The sequence below is a fragment of the Ambystoma mexicanum genome, unplaced genomic scaffold (assembly GCF_040938575.1).
Source record: "Ambystoma mexicanum isolate Mex_15411 unplaced genomic scaffold, UKY_AmexF1_1 Mex_scaf46, whole genome shotgun sequence".
NCBI classification, from domain to species: Eukaryota; Metazoa; Chordata; class Amphibia; order Caudata; family Ambystomatidae; genus Ambystoma; species Ambystoma mexicanum.
In genome coordinates, this window is record NW_027182462.1 from 823,103 (window position 1) to 836,392 (window position 13,290).

General features: G+C 43.5%; 13 non-coding genes across 13 annotated transcripts; 2 read left to right on the forward strand and 11 right to left on the reverse strand.

Annotated features, from left to right (window-relative positions):
• Window positions 1–847: 847 nt before the first annotated feature.
• On the reverse strand, window positions 848–919 carry TRNAT-CGU (transfer RNA threonine (anticodon CGU)). Its single transcript has one exon. It is a non-coding gene; the product is annotated as a tRNA-Thr (tRNA).
• A 1,931-nt stretch (window positions 920–2,850) lies between these two features.
• TRNAS-GCU (transfer RNA serine (anticodon GCU)) lies at window positions 2,851–2,932 on the reverse strand. Its single transcript has one exon. It is a non-coding gene; the product is annotated as a tRNA-Ser (tRNA).
• Window positions 2,933–3,619: 687 nt separating this feature from the next.
• On the reverse strand, window positions 3,620–3,691 carry TRNAT-UGU (transfer RNA threonine (anticodon UGU)). Its single transcript has one exon. It is a non-coding gene; the product is annotated as a tRNA-Thr (tRNA).
• Window positions 3,692–4,713: 1,022 nt separating this feature from the next.
• TRNAI-UAU (transfer RNA isoleucine (anticodon UAU)) lies at window positions 4,714–4,808 on the forward strand. Its single transcript has 2 exons — window positions 4,714–4,751; window positions 4,773–4,808. It is a non-coding gene; the product is annotated as a tRNA-Ile (tRNA).
• A 1,488-nt stretch (window positions 4,809–6,296) lies between these two features.
• On the reverse strand, window positions 6,297–6,368 carry TRNAT-CGU (transfer RNA threonine (anticodon CGU)). Its single transcript has one exon. It is a non-coding gene; the product is annotated as a tRNA-Thr (tRNA).
• Window positions 6,369–6,914: 546 nt separating this feature from the next.
• TRNAS-GCU (transfer RNA serine (anticodon GCU)) lies at window positions 6,915–6,996 on the reverse strand. Its single transcript has one exon. It is a non-coding gene; the product is annotated as a tRNA-Ser (tRNA).
• A 687-nt stretch (window positions 6,997–7,683) lies between these two features.
• On the reverse strand, window positions 7,684–7,755 carry TRNAT-UGU (transfer RNA threonine (anticodon UGU)). The gene has a single exon. It is a non-coding gene; the product is annotated as a tRNA-Thr (tRNA).
• A 465-nt stretch (window positions 7,756–8,220) lies between these two features.
• TRNAS-GCU (transfer RNA serine (anticodon GCU)) lies at window positions 8,221–8,297 on the reverse strand. The gene has a single exon. It is a non-coding gene; the product is annotated as a tRNA-Ser (tRNA).
• A 480-nt stretch (window positions 8,298–8,777) lies between these two features.
• TRNAI-UAU (transfer RNA isoleucine (anticodon UAU)) lies at window positions 8,778–8,872 on the forward strand. Its single transcript has 2 exons — window positions 8,778–8,815; window positions 8,837–8,872. It is a non-coding gene; the product is annotated as a tRNA-Ile (tRNA).
• Window positions 8,873–10,360: 1,488 nt separating this feature from the next.
• TRNAT-CGU (transfer RNA threonine (anticodon CGU)) lies at window positions 10,361–10,432 on the reverse strand. Its single transcript has one exon. It is a non-coding gene; the product is annotated as a tRNA-Thr (tRNA).
• Window positions 10,433–10,978: 546 nt separating this feature from the next.
• Window positions 10,979–11,060, reverse strand: TRNAS-GCU (transfer RNA serine (anticodon GCU)). The gene has a single exon. It is a non-coding gene; the product is annotated as a tRNA-Ser (tRNA).
• A 687-nt stretch (window positions 11,061–11,747) lies between these two features.
• TRNAT-UGU (transfer RNA threonine (anticodon UGU)) lies at window positions 11,748–11,819 on the reverse strand. Its single transcript has one exon. It is a non-coding gene; the product is annotated as a tRNA-Thr (tRNA).
• Window positions 11,820–12,284: 465 nt separating this feature from the next.
• TRNAS-GCU (transfer RNA serine (anticodon GCU)) lies at window positions 12,285–12,361 on the reverse strand. Its single transcript has one exon. It is a non-coding gene; the product is annotated as a tRNA-Ser (tRNA).
• Between the last annotated feature and the right edge of the window lie 929 nt (window positions 12,362–13,290).

The window sequence follows — 13,290 nt, forward strand, 5'->3', positions numbered from 1 at the left end:
CTTACACAGGGCCATGCCCAGTTAGGCCCCTCAGGGCTAGGCCCGGCAGGGCTAAGCCCGGCGTTTGTCAGGCGAAGTGCCTGGACCCCTGCTCATTATACCTCAGAATCTGGTCTAGCTATTGCAGACATGGGGAATGGTGCTTATATCCCATTGACAGCGCCCACAAGCTGCATACTAATAGCCAATGATGTGTGAATGCGGTCAGGGTAGCAGACATATAGAACAATTGGGTGGGTTCGCTTCCGAACTGGATGCACAGGAGCAGGAGAGAATGGCTGTTGGCGATGTATGCAACTTGCTCTGCGTGAACACATCTACCGACCCCTTCCCCTACACACACGGGCACATAGCCATTGGAGCTATGCAGAGCTAATCAGAAAGATTGGTAATCATTAGAACATGAAAGATATGTGTTCATTTTTTATTAAACTTGTGGACTCCCGCAGAAACGGAGGGACTCACATCTCTAATTGAGGCTTGCTTACCTCTATACAAATGTGTTTGCTGGCTGTCTTTCTTCAACTGGTATGTGCGGTTGTGTCTGTCTTTGTCTTTCAACACGCCTGGCACGTTTACATTATCAAAGAGATGATTGTATGGAGATGGGGAACACCCCTCCGTTGCATTGTGAACTTGAACAGTCTTTTCACCAAAGCAGCTACATGCGACATTGCAAGGTTTTTGTCAGTCTTTGCCTGAAAACATTAGGCCTTCCTCTCGAACTCTATTTCACTCCTTCTGTGGAAGACTTCAATTATGAGGATGCATCCCGTCATAAAAGGTTCTCTGTAGATGGTGCAACTCTGGCTTCTCTTCCCCGTGCTTTTTGAAAATAATCCGCCCGAGGCCCTGATGAGGTTTGAACTCATGACCCCTGGTTTACGAGACCAGTGCTCTGCCACTGAGCTACAAGGCCACCTGCTGCTTGCTCACAGCCAACAACAGAAAGTGCAAAGAAACCATGTTTTTTACCTAGGTAGATCTCCAGGTATATGAATTTCTGGTTGTGTAAAAATGGCTGTATATCTCTGCATGTGTTCAGTACGTCATCATACATCTGATTTGCGAAAGCGTGTGTGCTTATGTTGGTGATACATTGTCGGTATGCGTTTGAGTATGTACTTTTATGGGTATGTATGTATTGAGTAGGATGCTGAACAGGTTCATGAGTTTAGATAGCAGGTCAGAATGATGGCAAAAGGAACATGTAAAAGGCAGACAACTAAAAGAAAAAAGAATTTGGGATGTAAGCTTGGGAGTTTACTAACTGCGCTGATTTTGGCTCCTATAATAGTAAAGAATGGAAACCTACGAGGAAAGTCTTTGACTAATTTCATTCTCCGCCTGCACCAATGAACTTATTTTTACATCTCTATTTCCATATCTGTACTCATTCCTGTCTTTCACAGGGAGGTTGAAAGACTTTGGTCTATGTTTAAATGCAGACTATAAAGAAAAAATACGACGAAGGTGGGATTCGAACCCAAACATCTTCAAAATAGAACCACAATGCGTTCCTTGTTGAGGTACATCCAGCCGTTTGCAGGAAAACTGCCTCACTTGCTGTTGAGAAAAATTCATCAAAGTCCTGGGGTGTTTATAGGCATCGCCAAGATGACATTGGGAGGTGTTTCAATTGACACGTGTTGAATATGAGGAAGAGCATCATGCTGGCTCCAGTGGCACTGCCTGCAGCATGACAAAAATGTAGAAGGGACATTTGACTGCACCATTGGCTGAACATCAGTGGCAAAGTGTATATCAGGCTAAAAGGTAAGCTCCAGTGGCACAATATGGGCACTACAAGGCACCCATAATTTGGTGTCAGCTAAAAAGACAATGCCAGAGCTTGTGGGTGCTTTTGTACACTTGTGTGTGTGTTTGTGGGTGTAGTTTCATGTCGAAAACCAAAACACAGCAGCTCCAGTGGCGCAATCGGTTAGCGCGCGGTACTTATACAGCAGTACATGCAGTGAGCAATGCCGAGGTTGTGAGTTCAAGCCTCACATGAAAGATATGTGTTCATTTTTTATTAAACTTGTGGACTCCCGCAGAAACGGAGGGACTCACATCTCTAATTGAGGCTTGCTTACCTCTATACAAATGTGTTTGCTGGCTGTCTTTCTTCAACTGGTATGTGCGGTTGTGTCTGTCTTTGTCTTTCAACACGCCTGGCACGTTTACATTATCAAAGAGATGATTGTATGGAGATGGGGAACACCCCTCCGTTGCATTGTGAACTTGAACAGTCTTTTCACCAAAGCAGCTACATGCGACATTGCAAGGTTTTTGTCAGTCTTTGCCTGAAAACATTAGGCCTTCCTCTCGAACTCTATTTCACTCCTTCTGTGGAAGACTTCAATTATGAGGATGCATCCCGTCATAAAAGGTTCTCTGTAGATGGTGCAACTCTCTGCATGTGTTCAGTACGTCATCATACATCTGATTTGCGAAAGCGTGTGTGCTTATGTTGGTGATACATTGTCGGTATGCGTTTGAGTATGTACTTTTACGGGTATGTATGTATTGAGTAGGATGCTGAACAGGTTCATGAGTTTAGATAGCAGGTCAGAATGATGGCAAAATGAACATGTAAAAGGCAGACAACTAAAAGAAAAAAGAATTTGGGATGTAAGCTTGGGAGTTTACTAACTGCGCTGATTTTGGCTCCTATAATAGTAAAGAATGGAAACCTACGAGGAAAGTCTTTGACTAATTTCATTCTCCGCCTGCACCAATGAACTTATTTTTACATCTCTATTTCCATATCTGTACTCATTCCTGTCTTTCACAGGGAGGTTGAAAGACTTTGGTCTATGTTTAAATGCAGACTATAAAGAAAAAATACGACGAAGGTGGGATTCGAACCCACGCGTGCAGAGCACAATGGATTAGCAGTCCATCGCCTTAACCACTCGGCCACCTCGTCTGTTTGGGAACGGTGCTCGAATCCCATGCTTAAAGAAGAGATAAAACAATGGTGGTGCAAAGTCAGTGAAAAATAGATCATGTTTGTCATAATAGAAACAAGATCGTTGACTCGTTCTTCCTTACCCGGCCATTGATAGATAAACACATCAAGTTGAAGTTCAGAAAAATATAACAAGAGCTCCTGGAGGGTTCACAACACTAATCCAGAGGAAGGTGCTTGAGCTTCCGTATGGCACACCATTAGTAGTAAAACCAGCATAACGCAAGCTCCAGTTTCCCAGTGTTTGGCATCATTCAACGTTTCCAGCCAAGATCAAAGTTCAGATGCTGCTGCTTCCTGTGATGTCATTGAATTTAAATAGTGAGTGATGGCAATAACCCTTTTCCAATTAAATTTTGCCACATCAACGTCCCTGAAAATAGAGAAAGGCGTGCAACCCAGAACCGCTGTACTGTTCAATAGAGTAAGGGCTTCACCGTGATCATCTGCATCTGTCATCACAAGATTATCAAGGTCTTTTTCTTGAAGAAATTAGGTCCAGAAAGCCGACCTTCCCCACAGACTATTCAGACACCTTGCGCTTGTGGCTTTGTTATAGGCCCGAATCCATTGGTAAAAGGTTGCACAGGTACAATGTGCAATATCACTTCCTATTCAACAATGTTCAAGAAAATTACCATTTGGAGGCCCTGATGAGGATCGAACTCACGACCCCTGGTTTACAAGACCAGTGCTCTGCCACTGAGCTACAGAGCCCCTCTGGTTACGACGCATAACAGCAACACAACGAGCACACAACATGATGTTTACTGGGTAGACATATTTGAAGGGTGTGTGAGAATGTATGTATATGATTGTGATTTGACCTGTTTTTTTCTGGCCGATTTTTTGAGGAGCAGCTAATTTGTGCGTATTCCGTGCAATTTTAGGGTGACTAATGAGGAGATGTGATGCGTGAAAGTTGAAAAAAACATGTACATGGCAGCAGAGAGACAATATGGATATTACCTTTGCTTTTTTAAATTTCTATCCGGATTCTGGCTCAAAGGGTAGTCAAGCACAGCAGATTGCATTCCTGCCAGTAACACGACAACCTTGTTTGTGTCCTTCTTAATCAACTAACATGCATATTTTCACTTGTGTCTGTATGTTCTTTGAAAGCCAATGGCAATGGTGCTTAGAGCAATGCAGATGTTTAAAAAAGATTTCAAAAGTTAAAATCGACAAAGGTGGGATTCGAAATCACGCATGTACAGTAGATTAGCAGTCCATCGCCTTAACCACTCGGCCACCTCGTCTACAGGGATTATGTTAGGCATTCAAGTCTTTACAGGTAATAACACAAACATCTTCAAAATAGAACCACAATGCGTTCCTTGTTGAGGTACATCCAGCCGTTTGCAGGAAAACTGCCTCACTTGCTGTTGAGAAAAATTCATCAAAGTCCTGGGGTGTTTATAGGCATCGCCAAGATGACATTGGGAGGTGTTTCAATTGACACGTGTTGAATATGAGGAAGAGCATCATGCTGGCTCCAGTGGCACTGCCTGCAGCATGACAAAAATGTAGAAGGGACATTTGACTGCACCATTGGCTGAACATCAGTGGCAAAGTGTATATCAGGCTAAAAGGTAAGCTCCAGTGGCACAATATGGGCACTACAAGGCACCCATAATTTGGTGTCAGCTAAAAAGACAATGCCAGAGCTTGTGGGTGCTTTTGTACACTTGTGTGTGTGTTTGTGGGTGTAGTTTCATGTCGAAAACCAAAACACAGCAGCTCCAGTGGCGCAATCGGTTAGCGCGCGGTACTTATACAGCAGTACATGCAGTGAGCAATGCCGAGGTTGTGAGTTCAAGCCTCACCTGGAGCAACTTTGGAACTTTTTACTAATTCACCTCAAAACTGAATTATTGAACCAATAAATGTTCTGGACATTTTTTGGTTCACCTCAAGGTTTCCTTGATTGTCAGTTAATGTTGTATGACAGCTCCTCTGCCTTTTAGACATGGAATACTCATTGCAAGTTATTTATGGGGTGTTTGCGCTTTAAATACAGCTACGGAGGGTTTTTGAAAATAGAACAGAAAATAAAAAATGTCAACTGTTATTATACTCCATTTTCTGCTGAGCACCACTTACGGAAGACATTTGTAAAGGTAGAAAAAGGGTTACTGGAGTAGGATCCAGGAGACAATATCAACTTACAAAGAATAATGTTGTCTATTTACTGCATTATCGCCTTTGAAGCAAACCTCTGAGAATAAATACCCTTTCACTAATCAGGCAGTCACTTTGATAAAATCAAGCAGAACAAGGATGCTGATAGGAACTCGCCTCATTTGCATATGGGCTAGGGCTTCTGGGAGCCATGAGAATTAGGAGTTGAAGGTTTTGCAGATCGAGATTGCTAAAGGGCTGGGCATTTGCACAGACCTCTCCATGCCTGATTGGTGCCGAAGGTTAGTTGCAAGTGGTCCCCTGCTCACCCTACCTTACACAGGGCCATGCCCAGTTAGGCCCCTCAGGGCTAGGCCCGGCAGGGCTAAGCCCGGCGTTCGTCAGGCGAAGTGCCTGGACCCCTGCTCATCATACCTCAGAATCTGGTCTAGCTATTGCAGACATGGGGAATGGTGCTTATATCCCATTGACAGCGCCCACAAGCTGCATACTAATAGCCAATGATGTGTGAATGCGGTCAGGGTAGCAGACATATAGAACAATTGGGTGGGTTCGCTTCCGAACTGGATGCACAGGAGCAGGAGAGAATGGCTGTTGGCGATGTATGCAACTTGCTCTGCGTGAACACATCTACCGACCCCTTCCCCTACACACACGGGCACATACACACACACACACACACATAGCCATTGGAGCTATGCAGAGCTAATCAGAAAGATTGGTAATCATTAGAACATGAAAGATATGTGTTCATTTTTTATTAAACTTGTGGACTCCCGCAGAAACGGAGGGACTCACATCTCTAATTGAGGCTTGCTTACCTCTATACAAATGTGTTTGCTGGCTGTCTTTCTTCAACTGGTATGTGCGGTTGTGTCTGTCTTTGTCTTTCAACACGCCTGGCACGTTTACATTATCAAAGAGATGATTGTATGGAGATGGGGAACACCCCTCCGTTGCATTGTGAACTTGAACAGTCTTTTCACCAAAGCAGCTACATGCGACATTGCAAGGTTTTTGTCAGTCTTTGCCTGAAAACATTAGGCCTTCCTCTCGAACTCTATTTCACTCCTTCTGTGGAAGACTTCAATTATGAGGATGCATCCCGTCATAAAAGGTTCTCTGTAGATGGTGCAACTCTGGCTTCTCTTCCCCGTGCTTTTTGAAAATAATCCGCCCGAGGCCCTGATGAGGTTTGAACTCATGACCCCTGGTTTACGAGACCAGTGCTCTGCCACTGAGCTACAAGGCCACCTGCTGCTTGCTCACAGCCAACAACAGAAAGTGCAAAGAAACCATGGGTTTTACCTAGGTAGATCTCCAGGTATATGAATTTCTGGTTGTGTAAAAATGGCTGTATATCTCTGCATGTGTTCAGTACGTCATCATACATCTGATTTGCGAAAGCGTGTGTGCTTATGTTGGTGATACATTGTCGGTATGCGTTTGAGTATGTACTTTTACGGGTATGTATGTATTGAGTACAATGCTGAACAGGTTCATGAGTTTAGATAGCAGGTCAGAATGATGGCAAAAGGAACATGTAAAAGGCAGACAACTAAAAGAAAAAAGAATTTGGGATGTAAGCTTGGGAGTTTACTAACTGCGCTGATTTTGGCTCCTATAATAGTAAAGAATGGAAACCTACGAGGAAAGTCTTTGACTAATTTCATTCTCCGCCTGCACCAATGAACTTATTTTTACATCTCTATTTCCATATCTGTACTCATTCCTGTCTTTCACAGGGAGGTTGAAAGACTTTGGTCTATGTTTAAATGCAGACTATAAAGAAAAAATACGACAAAGGTGGGATTCGAACCCACGCGTGCAGAGCACAATGGATTAGCAGTCCATCGCCTTAACCACTCGGCCACCTGGTCTGTTTGGGAACGGTGCTCGAGTCCCATGCTTAAAGAAGAGATAAAACAATGGTGGTGCAAAGTCAGTGAAAAATAGATCATGTTTGTCATAATAGAAACAAGATCGTTGACTCGTTCTTCCTTACCCGGCCATTGATAGATAAACACATCAAGTTGAAGTTCAGAAAAATATAACAAGAGCTCCTGGAGGGTTCACAACACTAATCCAGAGGAAGGTGCTTGAGCTTCCGTATGGCACACCATTAGTAGTAAAACCAGCATAACGCAAGCTCCAGTTTCCCAGTGTTTGGCATCATTCAACGTTTCCAGCCAAGATCAAAGTTCAGATGCTGCTGCTTCCTGTGATGTCATTGAATTTAAATAGTGAGTGATGGCAATAACCCTTTTCCAATTAAATTTTGCCACATCAACGTCCCTGAAAATAGAGAAAGGCGTGCAACCCAGAACCGCTGTACTGTTCAATAGAGTAAGGGCTTCACCGTGATCATCTGCATCTGTCATCACAAGATTATCAAGGTCTTTTTCTTGAAGAAATTAGGTCCAGAAAGCCGACCTTCCCCACAGACTATTCAGACACCTTGCGCTTGTGGCTTTGTTATAGGCCCGAATCCATTGGTAAAAGGTTGCACAGGTACAATGTGCAATATCAGTTCCTATTCAACAATGTTCAAGAAAATTACCATTTGGAGGCCCTGATGAGGATCGAACTCACGACCCCTGGTTTACAAGACCAGTGCTCTGCCACTGAGCTACAGAGCCCCTCAGGTTACGAAGCATAACAGCAACACAACGAGCACACAACATGATGTTTACTGGGTAGACATATTTGAAGGGTGTGTGAGAATGTATGTATATGATTGTGATTTGACCTGTTTTTTTCTGGCCGATTTTTTGAGGAGCAGCTAATTTGTGCGTATTCCGTGCAATTTTAGGGTGACTAATGAGGAGATGTGATGCGTGAAAGTTGAAAAAAACATGTACATGGCAGCAGAGAGACAATATGGATATTACCTTTGCTTTTTTAAATTTCTATCCGGATTCTGGCTCAAAGGGTAGTCAAGCACAGCAGATTGCATTCCTGCCAGTAACACGACAACCTTGTTTGTGTCCTTCTTAATCAACTAACATGCATATTTTCACTTGTGTCTGTATGTTCTTTGAAAGCCAATGGCAATGGTGCTTAGAGCAATGCAGATGTTTAAAAAAGATTTCAAAAGTTAAAATCGACAAAGGTGGGATTCGAAACCACGCGTGTACAGTAGATTAGCAGTCCATCGCCTTAACCACTCGGCCACCTCGTCTACAGGGATTATGTTAGGCATTCAAGTCTTTACAGGTAATAACACAAACATCTTCAAAATAGAACCACAATGCGTTCCTTGTTGAGGTACATCCAGCCGTTTGCAGGAAAACTGCCTCACTTGCTGTTGAGAAAAATTCATCAAAGTCCTGGGGTGTTTATAGGCATCGCCAAGATGACATTGGGAGGTGTTTCAATTGACACGTGTTGAATATGAGGAAGAGCATCATGCTGGCTCCAGTGGCACTGCCTGCAGCATGACAAAAATGTAGAAGGGACATTTGACTGCACCATTGGCTGAACATCAGTGGCAAAGTGTATATCAGGCTAAAAGGTAAGCTCCAGTGGCACAATATGGGCACTACAAGGCACCCATAATTTGGTGTCAGCTAAAAAGACAATGCCAGAGCTTGTGGGTGCTTTTGTACACTTGTGTGTGTGTTTGTGGGTGTAGTTTCATGTCGAAAACCAAAACACAGCAGCTCCAGTGGCGCAATCGGTTAGCGCGCGGTACTTATACAGCAGTACATGCAGTGAGCAATGCCGAGGTTGTGAGTTCAAGCCTCACCTGGAGCAACTTTGGAACTTTTTACTAATTCACCTCAAAACTGAATTATTGAACCAATAAATGTTCTGGACATTTTTTGGTTCACCTCAAGGTTTCCTTGATTGTCAGTTAATGTTGTATGACAGCTCCTCTGCCTTTTAGACATGGAATACTCATTGCAAGTTATTTATGGGGTGTTTGCGCTTTAAATACAGCTACGGAGGGTTTTTGAAAATAGAACAGAAAATAAAAAATGTCAACTGTTATTATACTCCATTTTCTGCTGAGCACCACTTACGGAAGACATTTGTAAAGGTAGAAAAAGGGTTACTGGAGTAGGATCCAGGAGACAATATCAACTTACAAAGAATAATGTTGTCTATTTACTGCATTATCGCCTTTGAAGCAAACCTCTGAGAATAAATACCCTTTCACTAATCAGGCAGTCACTTTGATAAAATCAAGCAGAACAAGGATGCTGATAGGAACTCGCCTCATTTGCATATGGGCTAGGGCTTCTGGGAGCCATGAGAATTAGGAGTTGAAGGTTTTGCAGATCGAGATTGCTAAAGGGCTGGGCATTTGCACAGACCTCTCCATGCCTGATTGGTGCCGAAGGTTAGTTGCAAGTGGTCCCCTGCTCACCCTACCTTACACAGGGCCATGCCCAGTTAGGCCCCTCAGGGCTAGGCCCGGCAGGGCTAAGCCCGGCGTTCGTCAGGCGAAGTGCCTGGACCCCTGCTCATCATACCTCAGAATCTGGTCTAGCTATTGCAGACATGGGGAATGGTGCTTATATCCCATTGACAGCGCCCACAAGCTGCATACTAATAGCCAATGATGTGTGAATGCGGTCAGGGTAGCAGACATATAGAACAATTGGGTGGGTTCGCTTCCGAACTGGATGCACAGGAACAGGAGAGAATGGCTGTTGGCGATGTATGCAACTTGCTCTGCGTGAAGACATCTACCGACCCCTTCCCCTACACACACGGGCACATACACACACACACACACACATAGCCATTGGAGCTATGCAGAGCTAATCAGAAAGATTGGTAATCATTAGAACATGAAAGATATGTGTTCATTTTTTATTAAACTTGTGGACTCCCGCAGAAACGGAGGGACTCACATCTCTAATTGAGGCTTGCTTACCTCTATACAAATGTGTTTGCTGGCTGTCTTTCTTCAACTGGTATGTGCGGTTGTGTCTGTCTTTGTCTTTCAACACGCCTGGCACGTTTACATTATCAAAGAGATGATTGTATGGAGATGGGGAACACCCCTCCGTTGCATTGTGAACTTGAACAGTCTTTTCACCAAAGCAGCTACATGCGACATTGCAAGGTTTTTGTCAGTCTTTGCCTGAAAACATTAGGCCTTCCTCTCGAACTCTATTTCACTCCTTCTGTGGAAGACTTCAATTATGAGGATGCATCCCGTCATAAAAGGTTCTCTGTAGATGGTGCAACTCTGGCTTCTCTTCCCCGTGCTTTTTGAAAATAATCCGCCCGAGGCCCTGATGAGGTTTGAACTCATGACCCCTGGTTTACGAGACCAGTGCTCTGCCACTGAGCTACAAGGCCACCTGCTGCTTGCTCACAGCCAACAACAGAAAGTGCAAAGAAACCATGGGTTTTACCTAGGTAGATCTCCAGGTATATGAATTTCTGGTTGTGTAAAAATGGCTGTATATCTCTGCATGTGTTCAGTACGTCATCATACATCTGATTTGCGAAAGCGTGTGTGCTTATGTTGGTGATACATTGTCGGTATGCGTTTGAGTATGTACTTTTACGGGTATGTATGTATTGAGTACAATGCTGAACAGGTTCATGAGTTTAGATAGCAGGTCAGAATGATGGCAAAAGGAACATGTAAAAGGCAGACAACTAAAAGAAAAAAGAATTTGGGATGTAAGCTTGGGAGTTTACTAACTGCGCTGATTTTGGCTCCTATAATAGTAAAGAATGGAAACCTACGAGGAAAGTCTTTGACTAATTTCATTCTCCGCCTGCACCAATGAACTTATTTTTACATCTCTATTTCCATATCTGTACTCATTCCTGTCTTTCACAGGGAGGTTGAAAGACTTTGGTCTATGTTTAAATGCAGACTATAAAGAAAAAATACGACGAAGGTGGGATTCGAACCCACGCGTGCAGAGCACAATGGATTAGCAGTCCATCGCCTTAACCACTCGGCCACCTCGTCTGTTTGGGAACGGTGCTCGAGTCCCATGCTTAAAGAAGAGATAAAACAATGGTGGTGCAAAGTCAGTGAAAAATAGATCATGTTTGTCATAATAGAAACAAGATCGTTGACTCGTTCTTCCTTACCCGGCCATTGATAGATAAACACATCAAGTTGAAGTTCAGAAAAATATAACAAGAGCTCCTGGAGGGTTCACAACACTAATCCAGAGGAAGGTGCTTGAGCTTCCGTATGGCACACCATTAGTAGTAAAACCAGCATAACGCAAGCTCCAGTTTCCCAGTGTTTGGCATCATTCAACGTTTCCAGCCAAGATCAAAGTTCAGATGCTGCTGCTTCCTGTGATGTCATTGAATTTAAATAGTGAGTGATGGCAATAACCCTTTTCCAATTAAATTTTGCCACATCAACGTCCCTGAAAATAGAGAAAGGCGTGCAACCCAGAACCGCTGTACTGTTCAATAGAGTAAGGGCTTCACCGTGATCATCTGCATCTGTCATCACAAGATTATCAAGGTCTTTTTCTTGAAGAAATTAGGTCCAGAAAGCCGACCTTCCCCACAGACTATTCAGACACCTTGCGCTTGTGGCTTTGTTATAGGCCCGAATCCATTGGTAAAAGGTTGCACAGGTACAATGTGCAATATCACTTCCTATTCAACAATGTTCAAGAAAATTACCATTTGGAGGCCCTGATGAGGATCGAACTCAAGACCCCTGGTTTACAAGACCAGTGCTCTGCCACTGAGCTACAGAGCCCCTCAGGTTACGACGCATAACAGCAACACAACGAGCACACAACATGATGTTTACTGGGTAGACATATTTGAAGGGTGTGTGAGAATGTATGTATATGATTGTGATTTGACCTGTTTTTTTCTGGCCGATTTTTTGAGGAGCAGCTAATTTGTGCGTATTCCGTGCAATTTTAGGGTGACTAATGAGGAGATGTGATGCGTGAAAGTTGAAAAAAACATGTACATGGCAGCAGAGAGACAATATGGATATTACCTTTGCTTTTTTAAATTTCTATCTGGATTCTGGCTCAAAGGGTAGTCAAGCACAGCAGATTGCATTCCTGCCAGTAACACGACAACCTTGTTTGTGTCCTTCTTAATCAACTAACATGCATATTTTCACTTTTGTCTGTATGTTCTTTGAAAGCCAATGGCAATGGTGCTTAGAGCAATGCAGATGTTTAAAAAAGATTTCAAAAGTTAAAATCGACAAAGGTGGGATTCGAAACCACGCGTGTACAGTAGATTAGCAGTCCATCGCCTTAACCACTCGGCCACCTCGTCTACAGGGATTATGTTAGGCATTCAAGTCTTTACAGGTAATAACACAAACATCTTCAAAATAGAACCACAATGCGTTCCTTGTTGAGGTACATCCAGCCGTTTGCAGGAAAACTGCCTCACTTGCTGTTGAGAAAAATTCATCAAAGTCCTGGGGTGTTTATAGGCATCGCCAAGATGACATTGGGAGGTGTTTCAATTGACACGTGTTGAATATGAGGAAGAGCATCATGCTGGCTCCAGTGGCACTGCCTGCAGCATGACAAAAATGTAGAAGGGACATTTGACTGCACCATTGGCTGAACATCAGTGGCAAAGTGTATATCAGGCTAAAAGGTAAGCTCCAGTGGCACAATATGGGCACTACAAGGCACCCATAATTTGGTGTCAGCTAAAAAGACAATGCCAGAGCTTGTGGGTGCTTTTGTACACTTGTGTGTGTGTTTGTGGGTGTAGTTTCATGTCGAAAACCAAAACACAGCAGCTCCAGTGGCGCAATCGGTTAGCGCGCGGTACTTATACAGCAGTACATGCAGTGAGCAATGCCGAGGTTGTGAGTTCAAGCCTCACATGAAAGATATGTGTTCATTTTTTATTAAACTTGTGGACTCCCGCAGAAACGGAGGGACTCACATCTCTAATTGAGGCTTGCTTACCTCTATACAAATGTGTTTGCTGGCTGTCTTTCTTCAACTGGTATGTGCGGTTGTGTCTGTCTTTGTCTTTCAACACGCCTGGCACGTTTACATTATCAAAGAGATGATTGTATGGAGATGGGGAACACCCCTCCGTTGCATTGTGAACTTGAACAGTCTTTTCACCAAAGCAGCTACATGCGACATTGCAAGGTTTTTGTCAGTCTTTGCATGAAAACATTAGGCCTTCCTCTCGAACTCTATTTCACTCCTTCTGTGGAAGACTTCAATTATGAG